We start from the raw sequence: 11,875 nt of genomic DNA, 5'->3' as shown, positions 1-11,875 counted from the left end.
ATATGGAGGTATGGCTGTTATTCATTTGGAGGTATGGCTGTTATTCATATGGAGGTATGGCTGTTATTCATATGGAGGTATGGCTGTTATTCATATGGAGGTATGGCTGTTATTCATATGGAGGTATGGCTGTTATTCATATGGAGGTATGGCTGTTATTCATATGGAGGTATGGCTGTTATTCATATGGAGGTATGGCTGTTATTCATATGGAGGTATGGCTGTTATTCATATGGAGGTATGGCTGTTATTCATATGGAGGTATGGCTGTTATTCACATGGAGGTATGGCTGTTATTCACATGGAGGTATGGCTGTTATTCATATGGAGGTATGGCTGTTATTCATATGGAGGTATGGCTGTTATTCACATGGAGGTATGGCTGTTATTCATATGGAGGTATGGCTGTTATTCATTTGGAGGTATGGCTGTTATTCACATGGAGGTATGGCTGTTATTCATATGGAGGTATGGCTGTTATTCACATGGAGGTATGGCTGTTATTCATATCAAATCAAATCAAATTGTATTGGTCACACACATGGTTAGCAGATGTTAATGCGAGTGTAGCGAAATGCTTGTGCTTCTAGTTCCAACCATGCAGTAATATCTAACAATTTCACAACAACTACCTTATACACACAAGTGTAAAGGAATGAATAAGAATATGTACATAAAAATATATGGATGAGCGATGGCCAAACGGCATAGGCAAGATGCAGTAGATGGTGTAGAGTACAGTATGTACATATGAGATGAGTAATGTAGGGTATGTAAACATTATATAAAGTGGCATTGTTTAAAGTGGCTAGTGATACATTTATTACATGCAATTTTTAATTATTAAAGTGGCTAGAGATGAGTCAGTATGTTGGTAGCAGCCACTTAATGTTAGTGGTGGCTGTTTAGCAGTCTGATGGCCTTGAGATAGCAGCTGTTTTTCAGTCTCTCGGTCCCCGCTTTGATGCACCTGTACTGACCTCGCCTTCTGGATGATAGCGGGGTGAACAGGAAGTGGCTCGGGTGCTTGTTGTCCCTGATGATCTTTATGGCCTTCCTGTGACATTGGGTGGTGTAGGTGTCCTGGAGGGCAGGTAGTTTGCCCCCGGTGATGCGTTGTGCAGACCTCACTACCCTCTGGAGAGCCTTACGGTTGTGGACGGAGCAGTTGCCTTACCAGGCGGTGATACAGCCCGACAGGATGCTCTCGATTGGGCATCTGTAAAAGTTTGTGAGTGTTTTTGGTGACAAGCCGAATTTCTTCAGCCTCCTGAGGTTGAAGAGGCGCTGCTGCGCCTTCTTCACCACGCTGTCTGAGTGGGTGGACCATTTCAGTTTGTCCGTGAAGTGTACGCCGAGGAACTTAAAACTTTACACCTTCTCCACTACTGTCCCGTCGATGTGGATAGAGGGCTGCTCCCTCTGCTGTTTCCTGAAGTCCACGATCATCCTCTTTGTTTAATTGACATTGAGTGTGAGGTTATTTTCCTGACACCACATTCCGAGGGCCCTCACCTCCTCTCTGTAGGCCGTCTCATCGTTGTTGGTAATCAAGCCTACCACTGTAGTGTCATCTGCAAACTTGATGATTGAGTTGGAGGCGTGCATGGCCACGCAGTCATGGGTGAACAGGGAGTACAGGAGAGAGCTGAGAATGCACCCTTGTGGGGCCCCAGTGTTGAGGATCAGCGGGGTGGAGATGTTGTTTCCTACCCTCACCACCTGGGGGCGGCCCGTCAGGAAGTCCAGGACCCAGTTGCACAGGGCGGGGTTGAGACCCAGGGTCTCGAGCTTAATGACGAGTTTGGAGGGTACTATGGTGTTAAATGCTGAGCTGTGGCCAATGAACAGCATTCTTACATAGGTATTCCTCTTGTCCAGATGGGTTAGGGCAGTGTGCAGTGTGATTGCGATTGCGTCGTCTGTGGACCTATTGGGGCGGTAAGCAAATTGGAGTGGGTCTAGGGTTTCAGGTAGGGTGGAGGTGATATGGTCCTTGACTAGTCTCTCAAAGCACTTCATGATGACGGAAGTGAGTGCTACGGGGCGATAGTCATTTAGCTCAGTTACCTTAGCTTTCTTGGGAACAGGAACAATAGTGGCCCTCTTGAAGCATGTGGGAACAGCAGACTGGGATAAGGATTGATTGAATATGTCCGTAAACACACCAGCCAGCTGGTCTGCACATGCTCTGAGGATGCGGCTAGGGATGCCGTCTGGGCCGGCATGAGGCCGCAGGTTTTGGTAGCGGGCTGTGTCGGTGGCACTGTATTGTCCTCAAAGCGAGCAAAGAAGTTGTTTAGTTTGTCTGGGAGCAAGACATTGTGGTCTGCGATGGGGCTGGTTTTCCTTTTGTAGTCCGTGATTGACTGTAGACCCTGCCACATTCCTCTCGTGTCTGAGCCGCTGAATTGCGACTCTACTTTGTCTCTATACTGACGCTTAGCTTGTTTGATTGCCTTGCGGAGGGAATAACTACACTGTTTGTATTCGGTCATGTTCCGGTCGCCTTGCCCTGATTAAAAGCAGTGGTTCGTGCTTTCAGTTTTGCCCGAATGCTGCCATCAATCCACGGTTTCTGGTTGGGGAAGGTTTTAATAGACGCTGTGGTACAACATCACCGATGCACTTGCTAATAAACTCACTCACCGAATCAGCGTATTCAACAATGTTATTGTCCGACGCTATGCAGAACATATCCCAGTCCATGTGATCACGTGGAATCCGATTAGTCAGACCAGCGTTGAACAGACCTGAACACGGGCGTTTCCTGTTAAAGTTTCTGTCTATAGGCTGGGAGCAACAAAATGGAGTCGTGGTCAGATATTTCGAAAGGAGGGCGGGGGAGGGCTTTGCATGCGTCGCGGAAGTTAGAATAACAATGATCCAGGGTTTTGCCAGCCCAGGTCGCGCATTCGATATGCTGATAACATTTAGGGAGCCTTGTTTTCAGATTAGCCTTGTTAAAATCCCCAGCTACAATAAATGCAGCCTCGGGATATGTGGTTTCCAGTTTACATAGAGTCCAAGGCAGTTCTTTCAGGGCGGCGGAGGAGGTATGGCTGTTATTCATTTGGAGGTATGGCTGTTATTCATATGGAGGTATGGCTGTTATTCATATGGAGGTATGGCTGTTATTCACATGGAGGTATGGCTGTTATTCATTTGGAGGTATGGCTGTTATTCATATGGAGGTATGGCTGTTATTCATATGGAGGTATGGCTGTTATTCATTTGGAGGTATGGCTGTTATTCATTAGGAGGTATGGCTGTTATTCATATGGAGGTATGGCTGTTATTCATATGGAGGTATGGCTGTTATTCACATGGAGGTATGGCTGTTATTCATTTGGAGGTATGGCTGTTATTCATATGGAGGTATGGCTGTTATTCATATGGCGGTATGGCTGTTATTCATTTGGAGGTATGGCTGTTATTCATATGGAGGTATGGCTGTTATTAATTTGGAGGTATGGCTGTTATTCATATGGCGGTATGGCTGTTATTCATTGGATCTGATGCACCGACAAGCATTTTCAGGGCTAAATGTTCAGAAGATCAAGCTACACCCCTAAAGGAAGACTTAGGGCTCTATTCAATCTGTAACGCAGAAGTTCAGAGCTGAAGCCCCATTGAAATTTAAAGACAACGTTCCCGCGTTGGTGGAGACCGCATTCACGATAAACGGTGCATATGTCAGCTCAATCTAAAATGACTTTTACATTTCTGTCACGCAAACCTGTAACACTTCAGCGATACAGACTGAACAGAGCCCTTAAAAGATGATGATAAGTGCCGTTTGCGTCATTCACCGTAGTTATTAGGCCTGCCCTAATCTTTTTCTCTTTGCTGGGTTGCCGAGCAACTGGAGTTCATCTCCGATGTTCGAAACACATGAACGTAAGGTAACACACTGAACATAGAGGGGTCTGCGGTAGAAGGGAAAGGGTAAATGGGGATATCTAGTCAGCTGTACAACTGAATGCCTTCAATTGAAAGAGGGTTGAGAACATGGGGAGACAAGGGTGAGACTGACCCTGAATAGAGGGTGGAACACAAACAAGGACACACAGATGAAAGGACAAGGACACTCTGCTGACAAGGACACACGGATGAAAGGACAAGGACACTCTGCTGACAAGGACACACGGATGAAAGGACAAGGACACTCGGCTGACAAAGACACACGGATGAAAGGACAAGGACACTCTGCTGACAAGGACACACAGATGAAAGGACAAGGACACTGCTGACAAGGACACACAGATGAAAGGACAAGGACACTCTGCTTGTTTCATCCCTTTCTTATTCATTTCTTTCTGTTGAGGATAAAATAAAAATACTTCGTGTTCAAGTCGGCAGGCGTAAATTATTTCAAATGTAATTTTGTAATTGAAACGGGCCCTTTGGTTTTCTATAAGGCATGGCAAAGGAATTGACCCCAAACTCTGAAATGGGGACCTGGGGACCATTAAATAGGCCACTTGACACACATTTGATGTCATTCCAGTTTCAACAACAAGAAGCTACGCTAAGCTCTGGTAATATAAGTACATGTGCTTTGGTTCAGAGTATGGTTACACAGAACAGACATGGTTTCATTTCAAAAGAGGGCATCATAGAGCCTTCGCAAACCATATGGGAGGTCAGTTACTCAACAGGGGGTGAGAAAGACGGAGGGTGAGAGAGTAAGAGAGAGGGAGGGAGATAGAGATAGGGAGTGGGAGAGAGAGAGCAAGAGAAAGGGGGAGAGAAAGAAAGAGAGAAAGATGGAGTGGGAGAGAGCGAGAGAAAGAGAGAGAGAGGGAGAGATAGAGATATGGAGTGGGAGAGAGAGTGAGACAGAGAGAGGGATATGGAGTGGGAGAGAGTAAGAGAGGGAGAGAGAGAGAGATATGGAGTGGGAGAGAGCGATATGGAGTGGGAGAGAGCGAGAGAGAGAGGGAGATATGGAGTGGGAGAGAGAGAGGGAGATATGGAGTGGGAGAGAGCGAGAGAGAGAGGGAGATATGGAGTGGGAGAGAGAGAGAGAGAGAGGGAGATAGGGAGTGGGAGAGAAAGAGACAAAGAGAGAGCGATAGGAATAAACAGTGGGACAGTTGCTGACTCGCAAGCACTCCAAGCCCTTGGCGTGAAGAGCTGACTGCACTTGTTGGCAAGGGGGGGGGCACGGACTGTGAAACAGAGAGTCTATTTAAAGGTCTTCCCCCAGAATAGCACACATGTGAAGAGAGAGAGCAGCTGTCCTGGGAGGGAGAGCTGGACTGTAGGAGCCCAGCAGGGCTGCCCCCAAATGGCTCCCTATTCCCTATGTAGTGCACTACATTTGACCAGGGCCCTATTCCCTATGTATTGCACTACATTTGACCAGGGCCCATAGGAAACAAGATGCCATTTGGGACGTAGACAGTAATGTGACAGCAGGAAGGAGGGACATTGATAAAGGGATATGTTGTTCTTTGATGGGGGCCTTTCATGATGTGTTCTTCATTGATGGGGGCCTTTCATGATGTGTTGTTCTTTGATGGGGGCCTTTCATGGTGTGTTGTTCTTTGATGGGGGCCTTTCATGGTGTGTTGTTCTTTGATGGGGGCCTTTCATGGTGTGTTGTTCTTTGATGGGGGCCTTTCATGGTGTGTTGTTCTTTGATGGGGGCCTTTCATGGTGTGTTGTTCTTTGATGGGGGCCTTTCATGGTGTGTTGTTCTTTGATGGGGGCCTTTCATGATGTGTTGTTCTTTGATGGGGGCCTTTCATGGTGTGTTGTTCTTTGATGGGGGTCTTTCATGGTGTGTTGTTCTTTCATGGGGGCCTTTCATGGTGTGTTGTTCTTTGATGGGGGCCTTTCATGGTGTGTTGTTCTTTGATGGGGGTCTTTCATGGTGTGTTGTTCTTTGATGGGGGCCTTTCATGGTGTGTTGTTCTTTGATGGGGGTCTTTCATGGTGTGTTGTTCTTTCTTGGGGGCCTTCCATGATGTGTTGTTCTTTGATGGGGGCCTTTCATGATGTGTTGTTCTTGATGGGGGCCTTTCATGGCCTTTCACCACCCAGTCTTAACAGCAGCTAGGGTTTCAAAACCACTGACACCAATGGCGAGGATTATTATTAAACTAGAGCTGACATGGATATACACGCACGCACGCATGAAAACACACACACATTCACACACATAAAAGCTACCAAAGACATGTCAAGTGGCTAACATTACACGAAGAATGTAGAGTGTTACATTGTGGAAGACGACATCATTGGATAGCTGGGTGAGTTTATACTAGGACTATAATCTATTCCTTACTAGGGCTATAATCTATTCCTTACTAGGACTATAATCTATTCCTTACTAGGACTATAATCTATTCCGTACTAGAGCTATACTCTATTCCTTACTAGAGCTATACTCTATTCCTTACTAGGACTATAATCTATTCCGTACTAGAGCTATAATCTATTCCTTGCGAAAACCAAATCACTTTCCGTCAGATCTAAAGTGAGAAAGTGCTCACCATTCTTTGCAGATAGAAAGCACTTTATCACCATAAACAGCTTTTCTCCCACACACAACATCAAATGAATCATCTCCAGCACCACCACAACATCAAATGAATCACCTGCAGCACCACCACAAAACCTACATTGTATGTAGATTGATGAGCAATTCGTTTTATTTAATCCATTTTAGAATAAGGCTGTAACGTAAAACAAAATATGGAAAAAGTCAAGGGGTCTGAATACTTTCAGAATGCACTGTATAAGAATGCTGGGTAGGCCATTATTATATTATGGTAGGCCATTATTTTGGCTACCATGGCTATGCGCCCATTGGATGATAATGCCCTAATCCACAGGGTACGACTAGTCACCCAGCTAGCACAGTGGATCTGGGCCGATTCCGGCTGAGAGTCGGTGCACTCGGCTGAGAGTCAGACTCGGCCGACGTCATGTGGCCCGAGACTTGGCCGCCTTCGGCAGTATTACTTATGGCTAGGATGCGGGGATTGAGCTCGGGCAGATTCTGGTGTGAGTTATCTGACCAAAATGTATTACTTGGGTCTCGGGCCGATTGGGGCTACTCTCTGGCAGATGATTACACGGGCTGCTTTATATAATTAACATTTCATTATTTATTTTATTTTTCCATATTTTTGTTTCTGTGATCAAAAAACACAATTAACATTTAAATTAAATTCTTTAAGAGTCCTGTTTAAGTTGTATTTTAGTATTTTGATACTTTGTGCCGCAACCGGGAGACACATGAGGCGCCTGTTGGCCCAGCGTCGTCCAAGTTAGGGGAGGGTTTCGCCGGCCGGGATATCCTTGTCCCATCGCGCTTTAGCAACTTCTGTGGCAGGCCAGGCCACTGACATGGACACTGACACGATCACCAGGTGTACGGTGATTCCTCCAACATATTTTTTGGGAGTGGATGGGTATAATTTGTATGCATAAAATGTGTAACAGTAATATTTAAAATTACTAAATCGGGTAATTTGTATACATTTATTTAAATTTGCATTGGGCCGCTTCTGGGGGGATTCTAGTAAGATGCCGACAAAGTCGGCTGAATTCCAGTAGATAGAAACGGCCCGATTGTCACGGCCGCCGTAAGAAGCGGACCAAATCCTTATGCGTACATAATCTGTTTATTTAGAAAAATGACGCCAACAAAACAACAAACAATACAAAAACAACCGTGAAGCTTAAGGCTATAGTGCCACAAACAAAGTTAACTTCCCACAACGAAAGGAGGGAAAAAGGGCTACCTAAGTATGGTTCCCAATCAGAGACAACGATAGACAGCTGTCCCTGATTGAGAACCATACCAGGCCAAAACATAGAAATACAAAATCATAGAAAAACAAAACATAGAATGCCCATCACAAATCACACACTGATCAAACCAAATAGAGACATAAAAAGGCTCTCTAAGGTCAGGGCGTGACACCGATGTACTTAGGCCGATTCTGGGCAATCATTCATTTTGATTCCGGAGCGAGTCCGACACCCGATTCCAGCCCGATTCAATCAGTTCCGGCCCCCTGGAAGAGGGCCACTTCTGGGCCGATTCCTCATTGCTAGCTGGGCACTGAATGGTTTGATGAGCATGAAAATTAGGTAAACATGCCATGGCCGTCTCAGTCACCAGATCTCAACCCAATTGAAAACTTCTGGGAGATTCTGGAGCTGCTCCTGAGGCAGAGTTTTGCCCTACCATTAACAAAACACCAAATGGTGGAAGAATGGTGTCGCATCCCTGCAATAGCGTTCCAGACACTTGTAGATCTATGCCAAGGTGACATAAGGTGTTTCCTTTATTTTGGCAGTTACCTGTAGATCGCTTTAAAACAAACCTATTGTAAGTCTTGTAAAATGAAGCCATGCCTGTCAAACCTGTCTCCACTGATGACTATTACGACTGCGTTGCCTTCGACCAGGCAAAGCCCTGCAGGGCTGTGGCAGCCTGCTTCCGTGGCCTCTCTATTCCAGGAAGGAATGCAAGGTATTTCGTCAGCACAGCTGAAGGGGGTGGAGGAACACGTAGGCCTGGACCCCGGGGCCTATAAACACACAGGCTATGAGCTGGCAGCTGGGTCTCTTTGTGTGGCGGTCAACTGTGCTTCCTCGTGTGTGTGCGCGTGTGCGTGTGCGCGTGTGCGTGTGTGTTTGTGTGTGTCTCGCCCTCGATTGTTTAACTTTAGAGAACATGGGAGAGTTGTGGGAGCCAGTGCTCTCACTGACTAAGGGGGACAGTTGGGGGAGCCAGTGCTGTCACACTGACTAAGGGGGACAGTTGGGGGAGCCAGTGCTCCCACTGACTAAGGGGGACAGTTGGGGGAGCCAGTGCTGTCTCACTGACTAAGGGGGACAGTTGGGGGAGCCAGTGCTGTCTCACTGACTAAGGGGGACAGTTGGGGGAGCCAGTGCTGTCTCACTGACTAAGGGGGACAGTTGGGGGAGCCAGTGCTGTCTCACTGACTAAGGGGGACAGTTGGGGGAGCCAGTGCTGTCACACTGACTAAGGGGGACAGTTGTGGGAGCCAGTGCTCTCACTGACTAAGGGGGACAGTTGGGGGAACCAGTGCTGTCACACTGACTAAGGGGGACAGTTGGGGGAGCCAGTGCTGTCACACTGACTAAGGGGGACAGTTGGGGGAGCCAGTGCTCTCACTGACTAAGGGGGACAGTTGGGGGAGCCAGTGCTGTCACACTGACTAAGGGGGACAGTTGGGGGAGCCAGTGCTGTCTCACTGACTAAGGGGGGCAGTTGTGGGAGCCAGTGCTGTCTCACTGACTAAGGGGGACAGTTGGGGGAGCCAGTGCTGTCACACTGACTAAGGGGGGCAGTTGTGGGAGCCAGTGCTGTCTCACTGACTAAGGGGGACAGTTGGGGGAGCCAGTGCTGTCACACTGACTAAGGGGGACAGTTTGGGGAGCCAGTGCTGTCTCACTGACTAAGGGGGGCAGTTGTGGGAGCCAGTGCTGTCTCACTGACTAAGGGGGACAGTTGGGGGAGCCAGTGCTGTCACACTGACTAAGGGGGACAGTTGGGGGAGCCAGTGCTGTCTCACTGACTAAGGGGGGCAGTTGTGGGAGCCAGTGCTGTCTCACTGACTAAGGGGGACAGTTGTGGGAGCCAGTGCTGTCTCACTGACTAAGGGGGACAGTTGGGGGAGCCAGTGCTGTCTCACTGACTAAGGGGGACAGTTGGGGGAGCCAGTGCTGTCTCACTGACTAAGGGGGGCAGTTGTGGGAGCCAGTGCTGTCTCACTGACTAAGGGGGACAGTTGTGGGAGCCAGTGCTGTCTCACTGACTAAGGGGGACAGTTGGGGGAGCCAGTGCTGTCTCACTGACTAAGGGGGACAGTTGTGGGAGCCAGTGCTCTCACTGACTAAGGGGGACAGTTGGGGGAGCCAGTGCTGTCTCACTGACTAAGGGGGACAGTTGTGGGAGCCAGTGCTGTCACACTGACTAAGGGGGACAGTTGGGGGAGCCAGTGCTGTCACACTGACTAAGGGGGACAGTTGTGGGAGCCAGTGCTGTCACACTGACTAAGGGGGACAGTTGGGGGAGCCAGTGCTGTCACACTGACTAAGGGGGACAGTTGTGGGAGCCAGTGCTGTCACACTGACTAAGGGGGACAGTTGTGGGAGCCAGTGCTGTCACACTGACTAAGGGGGACAGTTGGGGGAGCCAGTGCTGTCACACTGACTAAGGGGGACAGTTGGGGGAGCCAGTGCTGTTACACTGACTAAGGGGGACAGTTGTGGGAGCCAGTGCTGTCTCACTGACTATGGGGGACAGTTGGGGGAGCCAGTGCTGTCTCACTGACTAAGGGGGGCAGTTGTGGGAGCCAGTGCTGTCTCACTGACTAAGGGGGACAGTTGTGGGAGCCAGTGCTGTCTCACTGACTAAGGGGGACAGTTGGGGGAGCCAGTGCTGTCACACTGACTAAGGGGGACAGTTGTGGGAGCCAGTGCTGTCTCACTGACTAAGGGGGACAGTTGGGGGAACCAGTGCTGTCTCACTGACTAAGGGGGACAGTTGTGGGAGCCAGTGCTGTCTCACTGACTAAGGGGGACAGTTGGGGGAGCCAGTGCTGTCACACTGACTAAGGGGGACAGTTGTGGGAGCCAGTGCTGTCACACTGACTAAGGGGGACAGTTGGGGGAGCCAGTGCTGTCACACTGACTAAGGGGGACAGTTGGGGGAGCCAGTGCTGTCTCACTGACTAAGGGGGACAGTTGGGGGAGCCAGTGCTGTCACACTGACTAAGGGGGACAGTTGGGGGAGCCAGTGCTCTCACTGACTAAGGGGGACAGTTGGGGGAGCCAGTGCTGTTACACTGACTAAGGGGGACAGTTGTGGGAGCCAGTGCTGTCTCACTGACTAAGGGGGACAGTTGGGGGAGCCAGTGCTGTCACACTGACTAAGGGGGACAGTTGGGGGAGCCAGTGCTGTCACACTGACTAAGGGGGACAGTTGGGGGAGCCAGTGCTGTTACACTGACTAAGGGGGACAGTTGGGGGAGCCAGTGCTGTCACACTGACTAAGGGGGACAGTTGGGGGAGCCAGTGCTGTCACACTGACTAAGGGGGACAGTTGGGGGAACCAGTGCTGTCACACTGACTAAGGGGGACAGCTGGGGGAGCCAGTGCTCTCACTGACTAAGGGGGACAGTTGGGGGAGCCAGTGCTGTCTCACTGACTAAGGGGGACAGTTGGGGGAGCCAGTGCTCTCACTGACTAAGGGGGACAGTTGGGGGAGCCAGTGCTGTCACACTGACTAAGGGGGACAGTTGGGGGAGCCAGTGCTCTCACTGACTAAGGGGGACAGTTGGGGGAGCCAGTGCTGTCACACTGACTAAGGGGGACAGTTGGGGGAACCAGTGCTGTCTCACTGACTAAGGGGGACAGTTGTGGGAGCCAGTGCTGTCTCACTGACTAAGGGGGACAGTTGGGGGAGCCAGTGCTGTCACACTGACTAAGGGGGACAGTTGTGGGAGCCAGTGCTGTCACACTGACTAAGGGGGACAGTTGGGGGAGCCAGTGCTGTCACACTGACTAAGGGGGACAGTTGGGGGAGCCAGTGCTGTCTCACTGACTAAGGGGGACAGTTGGGGGAGCCAGTGCTGTCACACTGACTAAGGGGGACAGTTGGGGGAGCCAGTGCTCTCACTGACTAAGGGGGACAGTTGTGGGAGCCAGTGCTGTTACACTGACTAAGGGGGACAGTTGTGGGAGCCAGTGCTGTCTCACTGACTAAGGGGGACAGTTGGGGGAGCCAGTGCTGTCACACTGACTAAGGGGGACAGTTGGGGGAGCCAGTCCTGTCACACTGACTAAGGGGGACAGTTGGGGGAGCCAGTGCTGTTACACT

This window comes from Salvelinus namaycush, chromosome 31 (genome assembly GCF_016432855.1).
Source record: "Salvelinus namaycush isolate Seneca chromosome 31, SaNama_1.0, whole genome shotgun sequence".
Taxonomy (NCBI): Eukaryota; Metazoa; Chordata; class Actinopteri; order Salmoniformes; family Salmonidae; genus Salvelinus; species Salvelinus namaycush.
The sequence above is the reverse complement of the archived record's forward strand: the minus strand, read 5'-3'. Positions refer to the sequence as shown.